Source organism: Triticum dicoccoides, chromosome 5B (genome assembly GCF_002162155.2).
Source record: "Triticum dicoccoides isolate Atlit2015 ecotype Zavitan chromosome 5B, WEW_v2.0, whole genome shotgun sequence".
Lineage (NCBI taxonomy): Eukaryota > Viridiplantae > Streptophyta > Magnoliopsida > Poales > Poaceae > Triticum > Triticum dicoccoides.
This window is the reverse complement of record NC_041389.1, coordinates 490,972,787-490,987,256: the sequence shown is the minus strand read 5'-3', so window position 1 is coordinate 490,987,256 and position 14,470 is coordinate 490,972,787. Positions and strand designations below refer to the sequence as shown.

Genomic DNA, 14,470 nt, shown 5'->3' with positions numbered 1-14,470 from the left:
ACAGCGTTGATCAGTATATGGTCGCTACTCACTCCGACGGAGGCCAGGAAGCGTTTGGTTACTGCGTCTACCCAATGGGAGATGGTAGCTCGGGATATTTTCAACCGGTTTGGATGGCGGTCATGTAATAGGATAGGCATCTAGTGCTCCTATTTTTATTTGCCAGCCGGTTATGGCTTTCTGTTTAGCTCTTATGAGCGTTTGTTTATTTAATACTTCGAGACTTGGAGACTTGTTGCTGGATATTTTTATTAATAATATGAGCCGTATGCATCTTTCTGATCTAGAGGCTGGGGTAAAACCCCTTTCCGAAAAAAACTAATTTGTTAAATATCTGTTTTAACTGGTAGTACTGTTTTACTACCACGTTGCTATTTCTCCCAAAGAAAACTCATTTGTAGGCGCCTAAAAAAGAATTATTCTACTCTCACACGGCCAACATATGTCCATGTTCTTTTCTCCCTACCTAGATATAGTGTATCAGTCTCACACCCATCATCTATTGTAACTCTACTAGCAGTCCGTATAAGCTTCAGGCTTGGCCATGCAAGCAGGTAGACATTGACACACAAAATCACTAGAAGCTCTGATTCATCCGCTTCCGAAACCTAGTGATGAACATATCGGCCGCCTGATCGATCTCGTTCTCAATGTTGAACTCCAAACCTTCAGCCTCTCGGTTGTTCCTAATTACATCCATGACCGGTGGTTCATCGTTGTCGTCTTCATCACACACATCGAGTAGCACATCGTCATCATCTTCATTACCTTCGACCTCACCATCAACATCACACTCGTCGGTGTAACAAAAGTTGGTGTCATCGCCGTTGAAGATGGGGTGCAGTGTCCAGTCAGTGCAGCCACTGTCACCATCATTCTCTTGATCAAACAATGCATCACGAGTGTCTTCTCGACATTTCGCATCACGAGTGTCTTGTGACATTCCATCATGGCGCTCTTCTTCCGGTCGGCGGCAGCTGAGAGTATGTGGATCCTGTGGGAGAAGGCGCCGATGGTGGCGCTACTACGGCGGAGCGAGGCTTGGATGAGGAGCCTGGCCGCCAGGATGCTGGTCTTGCTCTTGCACATCGTGACAGCCTTCAGGAGCTCCGTTGCTTAGGCGATCTTCATCTTTGATCTTCAGAGGTGGTTAAACCGCCAGCCAAGGATAACAAGTAGGGAATGTGGTGGCACAGCGCTTGGCATGAGAAGATCACTAAGATGAGGCAAGATGTTTTAGGTTCATGGGCCTTCTCCTGATGCTCCAAGGGTATATTTATAGTCAGGAACTGGGCATCCAAGTGTGTGCAAAACTTTGCTCATGTCACGATCAACCTTTTCTAGTGCCTAAAGCATATGAAAGGAAACTTGGGAAATAAGCATATGAAAGGTAGATCTATAGAAAATAATTTGGCATGTGGAGTTAGCACTATGGGAATGTTGGGAGTGGAAAACAAAGCTAAAGAGGCATGAAAAGCTAGCAATGGGGAATGGAATGGAGAAAGTATTCCGACTATAGGCGTCACAGACACATGCCCAAGGTGTAGATTGGCTCTACACGATCCCGAGTTTCCAATATCTCTTTTAACTAAGTGGTAGCAGCTGAGCTGATGATGGTTTGCCGGAATGCCCGAAGGAAACCAAACCAAAGCGAGTGGCTTTTGTTCTTGGCAGTTTCCTCGTGCTTCATGACAGATTGTAAAGGTACGCGCTCACCGGAGAGTTCGCCGCTCGCCGATCCGTGTGCTTCTCACTTAGTTAAATCACAAAGGTTAAATAATTGTCTTCTCTGCTGCAGCTTCTTCTAATCCTTCTCATCCGTTCAAACGCAGAACCTACCACGCGATGGATGCGTGCATGGGTGGGTGTTTCAGCGGCCTTTTCTCATGGTGTCCATCGTGTGAAACTTGTGATGGCAACATCGAAGACACGGTGCGACACAAGTGGTTTCTTTTCCGGGAGAAAAGAAAAGGGTGGTGCACAAGGACTCCAACATTGGCACGAGTGCGTACGTGCATGACCCGTAGGCCTCGATCCGTACGTGACTACGTGGATGATCGCGGGCGGCTCCGAGAGAGTCCGAATCCTCATCGGGATGGGTCAGAGATTTAGTCCGAATTAAGATAGGGGAATCTGGAATCTATTTTTGCTGGAGTCCGAGTACAACTGAGGAGTTACTCTTCCTCTGAGAGCGCAATCCGGAATCGGCAGACGAATCATCGCCCATATAAGCTCAGGAGCATATGCTTGCACGAACGCACTACCAAAGCAGGCGATCCATTGACGGACGGGCGAGAGCTATTGTTCACCATCGAGGATTACAGGCGGAGAATATCAAGATAACAAGCGTATTCCATGGACGGACCGAGCGTCATCCAGCTTAAGTGTTACCCTCCTGCTACGCCGAAGGTGGAGGAAGAGGTTGAAGAGGAGGTGGACGAAGATGAAGATGGAGAAGAAGAGACGCTGAGTTCTGATGATGACGATGACGGAACCTACGAGGAGTTAAATACTGCAGCCATTATGACCACTTTCACGCAGAAGAGCCAAGAAAAAGGAGATGGCATGAAGATCGTGGTGGTCTACCGCCACACCCTCTTCTCGACGCCGTCGGACGGAGGCGAGCAGCTAGTGCGGGGAGACACGGAGGGGCACACGATTCGGTTCGTCGTTCCGCCTGCCCGCAACACTGCGAGGGCTCTGCGGTTGGTCGGCGCGTCGCTGTCCGCGATGGTATACCCCGGCCACCTCCGTGAAAGGCTCCGGGACCTATGGTCGGACTTGATCTTGTTGCCCGAGATGAAGCACCGCCTTGGGCGGCGAGCCGGAGTCGAGGTGCGCTTTGACGCGTTTAGCTTCCCGGAGGCTGACGACACCCCGGAGCGCAGGGAGAGCGTGTTCGCGGTGGCAGATGGCATGTCGAAGGAGCCGTGGCCCGAGTGCCAGTGCCATGGCGGAATGGAGTACCGCCTGCCCGAAACGGCGCCGATGCGGCGCATCGCGGAGAGCGAAGCAGCTGGGCTGGATTGCCCCGTCTGTTTGCACCTGCTCGAGGGAGACGATCTTGCTGCGTGGCCGGGGTGCTCTAGGCCCCACGTCTTCCATGGTGCGTGCTTGAAGCTCGCGCTCAAGAAGATTGACAGGTGCCCCATCTGCAGGTGCTTCCTGCAAATCGAGCCCGAACCACTACCACTAGAGACCACTGAGGATAAGGAGGGCGACGGAGACGCGGCCTTGGCGATTGCCGCCGGCGGCAAGCCTAAAAGCGTTCGGCGGGATGTAGCTATAGCATTCTTGGGTCTCATTTTGTTTGTTTGTATGATGATGATAGGGTTAATCAGATTCATGATGCATTACGGGTGATATGATCCTAGTTAATTTTCCGGATTCGATGGGGTCGAGAGACTGGAACGAGGGTCGAAGATCGCTAGGTGCGTGGCTGTTTGATGTGTTTTGTGCTTTGTGCTAATCAGAAAAATTTAAGTTCTGATATGAATGGTTTTTCTTAAGTGCAGATTGTGCACGCCTATACTTGATAGGTACACGTACGCGCGTGTATGCACATGCACTAGTCAATCCTTGGATTAAGGATTAACTTTAACTGATACTAGGTGGTTTAATTTGATCACGGCGAAATTTTAAAGATTAATTTTAGAAGTATTATGTATGAAGAAAATGATCCAAATCAAGAGTTACTATGTGTAAATAAAGAGTATGCATGGGTTGCAAAATAGTATTAGCAGATGTTGACATGGCACACTTACTGAGGTGAAAGGCGCATATTAAGAGAATTAGAATCAGTGAAGATCAACTATCAAAAACATATATTTGCTTGCACTACATGGTCTGGGGTATAGCTTTACACATGCATGCTGGCTAATATTCTACACGTACATACAAGGTTTTGAGTTTCGGAAACAAAATAATTTCAGACAACATCAAAATATGCAAAATTTCGGAATTCACACATTTCAAATTTCACTTAATCTTAATAATCCTAATCCAATTTAAATTTATTTTGAATCTTTTTTGAAATTTCAGTGTTAAAAATATTTCGGACCTGACTGAAATAAGGAAACGCTTACTATCAACCGGCGGATCGCAGCAGCCGCGTCCGCCACCTTCCCTGGATGACACGCATCAAGTGAGGGCCTACATACCATTTTCATGCAACATGGGCTATGCTTCTGAAACATATGCGGTGTTGCAGTGGTCTACGACGGGTTTATGTTTTACAACAAAACCTCGCGAAAATATCAGCAAAAAGACCTCATTTGAAAAAAAAAATTACAACAAAACCTTAGTTGCAAAAACGTTGTTTGCAACAAAATAGTTGTTGCAAAAAAATCGTGCTACAAGACCCGTGTTGCAGAATAATTCTATAACAAGACCCGTGTTGCAATGGTGGAGGCGCGCTCGGTCGGTCGATGCGGCAGATCTGACGGCTCACGGCCTGGCTGATCATTTAAAAAGATCAGCCGCTGATGTGTAGCACGCCCCCTGAAATATGCGTAATTTCAAAATTTTCACTGAAATTTCATTAAAAAAATTAACCATGCATACATCTACTATTTTGAATGCCAAGTCTACATCTGTAACATGCAGGCAAGGTACCTGGCAGTATATGTATGAGTACCCGCGTGCTGGCCAGCCAGCACGCGTATACATACCCAAATACCCGTATATTAACCAGCTAAAATTAAATAAAATGGCTGAACCTCCGAGATATAAGCACATGGAGGTGTCTTGTTTAGGCGGCATCGCAATTTCCATGAAGATCCACGTACAGCCAGTCAGGCATGTGAGATGACACAGTATGATTCTATATTTTGCTTAGTTTTGCAAGATATACGATTGAGCGAGATATTTTAGCTAGCGCACAAGATAAAACTTGTTAAATTGTTTCCGATCCTCTTGGCTAAGTAACGTCTACGCGTTGGGATAAGATCAATCGTCTTTAATTTGTTTGCAGGACAACGATCAGGGGGCTCACCGTCACGCAGCCTGCCATTCACTTCGTCGCGCCGGCCAGACCCCGCTGAAGACGAGGACGCGGTGCTCACCACCACGCTGCCGTCCGCCATCCACGTCGTCAAGCCGACACCATGAAGGACGAGGAGCTCACTTGCTATGGCACCACCTACCTTGTATGTCGTCAAGCCAGAGCCCTAGAGGGCGATGACATGGAGCACGTCATCACATGGCCCGCCCTTTACTTCGTCGCGCCAGATGGACGCCACTGGAGACGAAAACTCGGAGCTCGCCGTCACGCCCTTTGTCCACTCATCAAGACGGCACGGCACCATGGCGAACGAGGACGCATATCTCATCGCCATGACGCCACCTGCTCTTTACGTCGTCAAGCCAGCAGTGTGGAGGACTAAGATGTGAAGCTCACCACGTCTTCAAACCAGCACTGTGGTGTCACCCGCCGTATGTCTCGTCAAGTTGGTGCTGCTGAACACGACAACGCGAAACTCATTTTTAACCCTTTGTTGCTCCGGATGCCACTATAGATGAGGTCGACACAGAACCACTGCCCGGTGCAGCTCACCATCAAACACGACGGCCACACTCGGAGAGACAACACCGTAAGGCCTGTCATGATGAAGTCCATGTTCTGCTCGCCCGGAGATGATGACGTGGCGTCGCTCACGTCCAGCTTAATAGAAGCCGAAGTCAATGAAGTTGAAGAACAAGGGGAGAGGATTTGTGACACGCAGGTTTGGGGGGACTGAGCCCCTCGCGCATGCTTTTTCTTTCTACTTCCGATTTTTAATCTTTCATATCTTTTGAATAAAAAGTTTAAATTAAGTTATGTTTTCATATTCGTGTCTCTCATCACATAGGCTTTCAAATATTCATTTCAAATATGATTTGATGAGTTTTTAAGACTTATGTTAAGTTTTAACTTTTGAAACTTAGTACGAGCGACAGACAAGAACACAACTTTAGTATTTGCGTCTGACAAACAAAGTCGCTTAAAGTTTCAACGCTGGACTTGATACGAGCGACCGAGAAAATTGCAAGTTTCAGATGCAAAATTTCAGGGATCCGACTACTTTGCATCATCCGTACCCAACACGTAGGCGACATCATCAACACCCGTTGCTATGGTAACATCGATGCCATTGCCAACGACGCTTTCTACTGTCTACTTCGCCATCGACATGAAATTCGACGAGGGCGAGGTGTTGCCCAGGACGCCATCAACCCGAAGTACATTGCAGGACAATGACACACAATCGTCTGCGCCTAGGAAAAAGATGCCACACTGAGGTACTTGTCTCCCGCTCAAGAAGGACAACGCCCCGCCATGACGCCACCCGCATCATGTTCACTGGAGGTCTGGGTCAAGGAAGTCAACTTGACCCGAAGACGGGGCGCATGGAGGGACTAGACGACGTGGTTTCATGGACACCACATCTCCACGGGCCTGTGAGGCGGCGGCCTTGTCTTGGCAGATTGTCGTAGGCTCCGCATCTAGCTAAGAGCCTGAGACGAGGTACCAACCACACCGGTCATGTGAAAGGAAACTTGGAAAATAAGCATACAAAAGGAAGATCTATAGAAAATAATTTGGCATGTGGATTGTGGAGTTAGCACTATAGAAATGTTGGGAGTGAAAAGCAATGCTAAAGAGGCAGGAAAAGCTAGCATGTTATTAGTTTCGGAAACAAAATAATTTCGGACCTCATCGAAATATGCAAAATTTTGAAATTCACATGTTTCATAAATTATTTCAGATTTTAAGATTTCAAATTTCACTAAATCTTAATGAATCCTAATCAAATTTAAATTTATTTTGAATCTTTCTTGAAATTTCAGTGTTAAAATTATTTTGGACCCGAATGAAATATGCGAAATTTCAAAAATTTCACTGAACTTTCGTTGAAATTTTTAACCCTAGGAGAAAGTATTCCATTTAGGCAACAAAAGACATAGTGTCCCAAGGTGTAGATTGGCTCTGTATGATCCCGAATTTCCAGTATATCTTTTCATTAAGTGGTAGCAGCTGATGACTAGTTAGTCGGATTGTCACCTTTTCGCTCGACTAAGAACGAGCGGCGTTCGCGTGCGGGGTAGTAGGGAGTGAACACTCAGGGTGTGATTTGTGAGGGGTGATCGAACGCTATACAAATATCAAGATTGGTGCCGCCACATCCAACGGCACAAGCTGAGCTCGCTTCAAATGATATAGAAATGACGCCAGTTATATAGCATTTGGGAAAGTAAAGGACAAAACAGGTCATTATGTGCTAAGTACCAACTCCTACTCATGTTGATTTCTACAAAAAATTCTATCAAGTGGACACTTGGAAAAAAAAGAAGAAGACCTAGGCCAAGGTACATCCATGTGGAAGCTAGACCCTAGAATCCATTGTTCAGCCGTTGCCGGAACCTCTTGATGAACATATTGAGGGAGTCCTGGATTAGGGGGTATCCGGACAGCCGGACTATGTACAACGTCCGGACTATTGAAGCATGAAGATACAAGACTCAAGACTTCGGCCCGTGTCCGGATGGGACTCTCCTTTGCGTGGAAGGCAAGCTTGGCGATCCGGGTATTATGTTTCCTTTCTTGTAACCGACTCCATGTAAATCCTAGCCCTCTCCGGTGTCTATATTAATCGGAGAGGTTGGTCCTTAGAAGGCCGATCACAATTACAACCATACCATCATAGGCTAGCTCTTAGGGTTTAGCCTCTATGATCTCGTGGTAGATCTACTCTTGTACTACCCATATCATCAATATTAATCAAGCAGGAAGTAGGGTTTTACCTCCATCGAGAGGGCCCGAACCTGGGTAAACATTTGTGTCCCTTGCTTCCTGTTACCATCAGCCTTGACGCACAGATCGGGACCCCCTACCTGAGATCCGCCGGTTTTGACACCGACATTGGTGCTTTCATTGAGAGTTCCTCTGTGTCGTCGCTATCAGGCTCGATGGCTACTTCAATCATCATCAACGACGTTGTCCAGGGCGAGACTTTCCTCCCCGGACAGATCTTTGTGTTCGGCGACTTCGCACTACGGGCCAATTCGCTTGGCCACCTGGAGCAGATTGATAGCTATGCCCCCGGCCACCAGGTCAGGTTCGGAAACTTGAAATACACAGCGGATATTCGCGGAGACATGATCTTCGACGGATTTGGGCCAGCACCAGGATCGTCGAACAATCACGATGAGCACGGCTTAGACCTGCTTCAGACGATGCTCGGGATATCACCCCGGCAGAAGCCCCGGATCTAAATCCGGGGCAGGTTGCGTTGCCTAAGGACGGAGGGCTGGACCCCGCCCCCAGGCCGTACCCTCATCGGCGATGGAGCTGAACACAGGCCTCACTTCTGAGGGAGCCTGTGACTCCGGACCCCCGGATTCATATCCGGTTGTAGGTTCCAATCCGCGCGTCCTTGAGCCCGCTGAACCTGGTTGGGCTCCGGTGATGGAGTTCACCGCGGCGGACGTCTTTCAGCACTTGCCCTTTGGCGACATGCTAAACTTATTGAAGTCTCTCTCTTTGTCAGGAGACTCTGGGTCAAACTATGTCCGTCTTGAGTGGGAAGCAGACGACGATGGAATTCGTTGCCCACCCACCACCCACTTCATTGCCACGATCGATGATCTAACCAACGTGCTTGACTTCGACTCCGAAGACATCGACGGTATGGACGACGATGTAGGAGCATTACAGGAGCCACCGCTCACAGGGCGGTGGACGGCCACCTCTTCATACGATATATATATGGTGGACACTCCGAAGGAAACCAATGGCGATGAGGCAACGGAGGATAATCCCTCGGGAAGAAAAGCAAAGCATGAGCGTCGTCGGCGCCGCTCCAAGCCCCGCCACAGCAATACCGGCCCCAGAGACGAAAATAATCCAGATGGCGCCGAAGAAGAATATGACCCTGACCAGCCCGCCTTCGAGCAGGCCGAACGGGAAGATGAGCAGGTCAGCCCAGAAGAATAGGCGGCGGACGCATACCCGGAGGAGGACAACTACATGCCCCCCTCCGAAGACGAGATTAGCCTCGGCGACGACGAATTCGGCGTGCCTGAGGATCCCATAGAGCAGGAGCGCTTCAAGCGTAGGCTTATAGCCACTGCGAGGAGCCTGAAGAAGAAGCAGCAGCAACTCCAAGCCGATCAAGATCTGCTCACAGATAGATGGACTGAAGTCCTGGTTGCCGAGGAATATGGACTCGAACGCCAAACGGCTGACCGGCCACCCCGTGGCCGGGATAAAACGGGATATCAGCCCGGATACAAGCCCGCACCCCCACGCCTATACACTACGGCCCAGGGCAACCGGCAAGACCTGCAAGATATTCTGGAAAACAAAGCAGGACAGCCAAGATCGATCTACGGATCGCGGGGGCGCGCCCCAGGGCGCAACGATGACCGTCGCGCCGGATACATCATCAACAAGTCCGGCCGGGCCGAACACAGCAACCAAGACCAATCCGACCTGCGTAGCCACATAGCCCGGCAAAGAGGCGCCGCACACCCCCTCTGCTTCACCGATGAAGTGATGGATCATGAATTCCCAGAAGGGTTCAAATCCGTAAACATCGAATCATACGATGGCACAACAGACCCCGCAGTATGGATCGAAGATTTTCTTCTCCACATTCACATGGCCCGCGGAGATGATCTGCACGCCATCAAATATCTTCCCCTTAAGCTCAAAGGACCAGCCCGGCACTAGTTAAACAGTCTGCCAGCAAATTCCATTGGCAGTTGGGAAAACCTGTAAGACACATTCCTTGATAACTTCCAGGGCACATATGTGCGACCACCAGACACTGACGACCTGAGCCACATTACTCAACAGCCCGGAGAGTCAGCCCGGAAATTCTGGACTCGGTTCCTTACTAAAAAGAACCAAATAGTCGACTGTCCGGACGCTGAAGCCCTGGCGGCTTTCAAGCATAATATCCGTGACGAGTGGCTCGCTCGACACCTCGGCCAGGAAAAACCCAAGTCTATGGCAGCTCTCACAACCCTAATGACCCGCTTTTGTGCGGGTGAGGATAGCTGGCTGGCTCGCAGCGGCACCACGCCACATTCCGACACTTTGGACGGCCGCGATGCTAACGGTAAGCCACGGCGTAACAGGCATAAGAGATGGAACAACGGCGACAACACTGAAGACACGGCGGTCAACACCGGATTCAGCGGATCTAAGTTCGGTCAGCGGAAAATCCGTTCAAAAGAAATAATCAGTGACCGTCCAGCCTGGACCGCATACGGGAGCGCTCGTGCCAAATTCATGGCACCCCGGACAAGCCAGCCAACCACACCAATAGAGACTGCTGGGTGTTCAAACAGGCCGGCAAGATAAACGCCGAAAACAAGGATAAGTGGCTGCACAACGATGATGATGAGGAGCCCCGGCGTCCGAATACGGGGGGACAAAAGAAATTCCCCCCCCCAGGTGAAAACGGTCAATAAGATCTACGCCACTCACATCCCCAAGCGGGAACGGAAGCGAGCACTACGGACGTCTATGCGATGGAGCCAGTAGCCCCCAAATTCAACCCATGGTCAGCTTGTCCGATCACCTTTGATCGTAGGGATCATCCTACTAGCATCCGTCATGGTGGCTCAGCCGCATTGGTCTTAGACCCAATCATCAACGGATTCCACCTCACGCGTGTCCTTATGGACGGCGGCAGTAGTCTGAACCTGCTTTATCAGGACACAGTGCGCAAGATGGGCATCGATCCTTCAAGGATCATGCCCACCAAAACTACCTTTAAAGGTGTAATTCCCGGAGTAGAGGCCCACTGTACGAGCTCTATAACGTTGGAAGTGGTCTTTGGATCCCCGGATAACTTCCGGAGCGAAGAGTTAATCTTTGATATCATCCCTTTCCGTAGTGGTTACCACGCACTGCTCGGACGAACCGCATTCGCTAGATTCAACGTGGTACCACATTACGCATACCTCAAGATCAAGATGCTAGGACCGCGTGGGGTCATCACTGTCAATGGAAATATGGACCGCTCCCTTCGAACAGAAGAGCATACGGCAGCCCTCGCGGCAGAAGTACAATGCGGCCTACTCCGACAAACCAATCCGGCGACAACTTCGAGCACAGTCAAGCGAGTCCGGAGCACCCCGTAACAGGATCATCAAGAGCGTGATTAGCAGTCCGGCCTCCGCTCAAGCCCCTTCAAAGCAGCATTCGTACCACGCGTACACAACTACGTACTCAAGATACCATGGGCATAGGCGGAGGCGCATCAATGACTCAGCAATAGTGCGGGTAACCGCCAAATACCTTCATACTCTTTTCCTCTTACATTTCAGGACACCGCATTAGTGCAGCATCCTCAGAAGAGCCGAATTTCCGGACTCATATGGGAGAGACATCCAAGGAGGCAACAGACGGTGTGCACCGAAGGAAAAACACCCAGGTGGAATCTATTTACGATCATTATACCTGCTTTATCTATCTGTACACAGCCTGCCCCTGGATAGGACATGTCAAATAGTCTTATTTTTCTCCCTGCTTAATGCATCCATTGTAAACATACGCTTAAACATATTTTTCGTCAATGGGAGATTATATATAGCGTTAGCTTATCATCCTTATTTGAGCATTGTCTTCTCTTATAAATGTTTATTGGGTATTGCATCCGTACACCTTGGTACGGTCAGTTTGCCAGGGGCTTCTCATGGCGCCCCGCAATATGGCAAATAAAGTCCGAACACTTTCAACAGTGCGGCACCCCGAACTTATATCACTATATGCATCAGCTCTGAATCATGTCTTGGGTCTACAGTTGGGATAGCCCGGCTCCCTTGTTTTGGTGCCTTACATTCCGTTATATCGGCTAAGGTAGCGCAGGGAGAACTACTGCGATTGTGTTCCGGTTCTTTCGGACAAGCACCTTAGTAGAGAAAGCCGAAAACTGACCGGCATGATGTGGCGAGAGCTGGTCGCTGTTCGAGAGGTCTTAAAATCCTTAAAGATTTTCCGCTTTAGGCGATAAATCGGCTTAGTCCGATCTAGGCGTGTATAGCGCCCCGATTCGGCCTTCCGGATTCTAGGGGCTTCGCCAAAATTTAAAATTGTAGACTTCTATGGCTAAGTGAAAGTTATAAGGCTGCATAGTCTGATTGCCTTGTTCGCTGCGCCGGATACCTCCTTAAGGGACCAAGCATTTGGATAAACAGTGTCTTGGTTTTTCACGAACACCCCAGTATTAGTTACGTGGGGGAGGAAGTCGACGACTGGCCTACTTTCAGAATTTTATAAGCAGCCGCACAGAAGGTAATATTTTAAATAACAAAAGTGCTACATAGTGCAAGTAACTTCGTCTTTATATTACAAACATGACAGAAGTGAATTCACTCTAAAATGGCGTCCTTGGTACACTCATCGGTGACGACATGAGCACCCTTCATCACGCCATCATAGTACATCTCGGGATGGCGATGCGCCTTGCCCTCTGGCGGCCCGTCCTTGACCAGCTTCTCCGCATCCAGCTTGCCCCAATGCACCTTGACGCGGGCAAAGGCCCGGCGGGCACCTTCGATGCAAACGGATCTCTTGATCACCTCAAGCCGCGGACAGGCATCCACCATCCGCTTGATCAGGCCAAAGTAGCTACTAGGCAAGAGCTCACCCGGCCACATCCGAACTATGAAGCCCTTCATAGCCAGCTCGGCCGCCCTGTGGAGTTCGACCAACTGCTTCAGTTGGTCACTCAGAGGCATCGGATGTTCGGCCCCATCATACTGGGACCAGAACAGCTTCTCCGTTAGCTCCCCTCCTGGGCACGGTAGAACTCCGCAGCGTCTAATACGCCGCGTGGCAGATCTGCAAATGCCTCTGGAGAGCTCCGAATTCTAGTAAGTAAAAGAAACGCCTCCTCCACATGTTTGCTTTGCATGAAAAGCTTCTTACCCGTTGCTATATTTTTGGCCTCTTGGATCTCCTGCTGTGCTTTCCCGGCTTCGGCCTTGGCGTCTTTCAAATTTACAAGGGCCTTCGCAAGCTCGGCCTCTTTCACCTTCAGCTCATGCTCCACGGACTCGCACTTCTTGCCGAGGTCCCGGAGCTCATGTTGCACCTCGCCCACTCTGGCACTTTGCTTTTCGCGCTCCTTACATTCCGAGGTCGCCTTGTCTTCGGCCTCGGACATCGGCTTCTTTAGGGACGCCACTTCGATGGTGGCCCCTGTTACACAGTCACGACACTTAGGTGTTAGGCTCACAAATTTTGAGTATCCTCGAATGCATAAGAGAGGGAATAACTTACCCTTGTTCTCTTCGAGCTGCCTCTTCGTGAGGTCGAGCTCTCCCTGCGCCTGCTCCAGGTCCCGTTTTAGTTCAGCAACCTCGGCAGTACGAGCAGCAGCAGCAAGCAGCACAGGCTGCTTATTTACAACAATACTTCTCATTAGACTCCTGCGAATTATAATTGACCCTCCGTTTGGCTTTTCTTTCCAAACACCAAACAGAGTATCAGGGGCTACTACCTATCGGGTGGTAATTTTGCAGATATTTATTACTTACGTCAAAGCCTGTTAGGAGGCTGGTGCAAGCTTCGGTTAGTCCGCTTTTGGCGGACGAAACCTTCCGAATCACCGTACTCATAAGAGTACGGTGCTCTTCATCCATGGAAGCACCGCGAAGCGCTTCCAGCAGACAATCCGGTGCCCCATGCGCAGCGTAAGTCCGCAACATAGACGGCTCGCCCTCCCTAACGAGGGGTCGTCCGCCTGAGTCCGGAACCATCGAAGGTTCCGGAATTGTGTTTGGCTGAGAGCCCGGTTGGCCTTGGCTCTCGTCGACATGATCCGCGGGATCTTGAACCCCGCGTGTCCGACGTCTGGGACCCCGCCTCGGGGCACCTCCAGAGTCACCTCCCCCCGCTCTGGGAGCCTTCGGGACAACACCTCCGTGTCGTCCGCGGGTTGAGGAGTAGTGGCTGTCGGAAGCGAATTGATCTCCGAATCACTCAGGGACCCGGAGGAAGATACTTCAGGGTGATCCCTGGCTGGACTGCACATATGTTCGGCATTATAAATACAAAAACTATGAAGTCAAATCATGATAGAATGCGAACACTTACGATCGCACTGGGGGCTTCCCCCTGGGCAGCCACCCCTCCTCACTATGAGCGGCTGTGGCGGAGTAGTCCGAAAGGGACATCTTCCCCTTCTTGGACGCCCCAGCCTCCCCCTCCGGGGCGGCTTTTCTCTTCTTCCCCTCCCCAGTGCGAGGAGGAGGAATTTCTTCTTGATTCCCCCTGCCTTTGCGGGAGGAATCTGTCTCGTCGTCATCAGATGACAGGGGTATGACGGCCTTGCGCCGAGGGCCTTTTCCGCCCCCCTGGTCCGCCTCCTCGGGCCCCTCATCCTTTTCGGATGGGGCGTCTTCTTCTTCTTCCTCCTTCCCTTCGTGGGAGGAGTCCGCCTCGTCGTCTTCGGACGAGGCTTCTGGCACAACC

General features: G+C 50.1%; 1 pseudogene; it reads right to left on the bottom strand.

Annotated features, from left to right (window-relative positions):
• Positions 1 to 577: 577 nt before the first annotated feature.
• Positions 578 to 14,470, bottom strand: part of LOC119306702 — a 45,028-nt pseudogene continuing 31,135 nt past the window's right edge.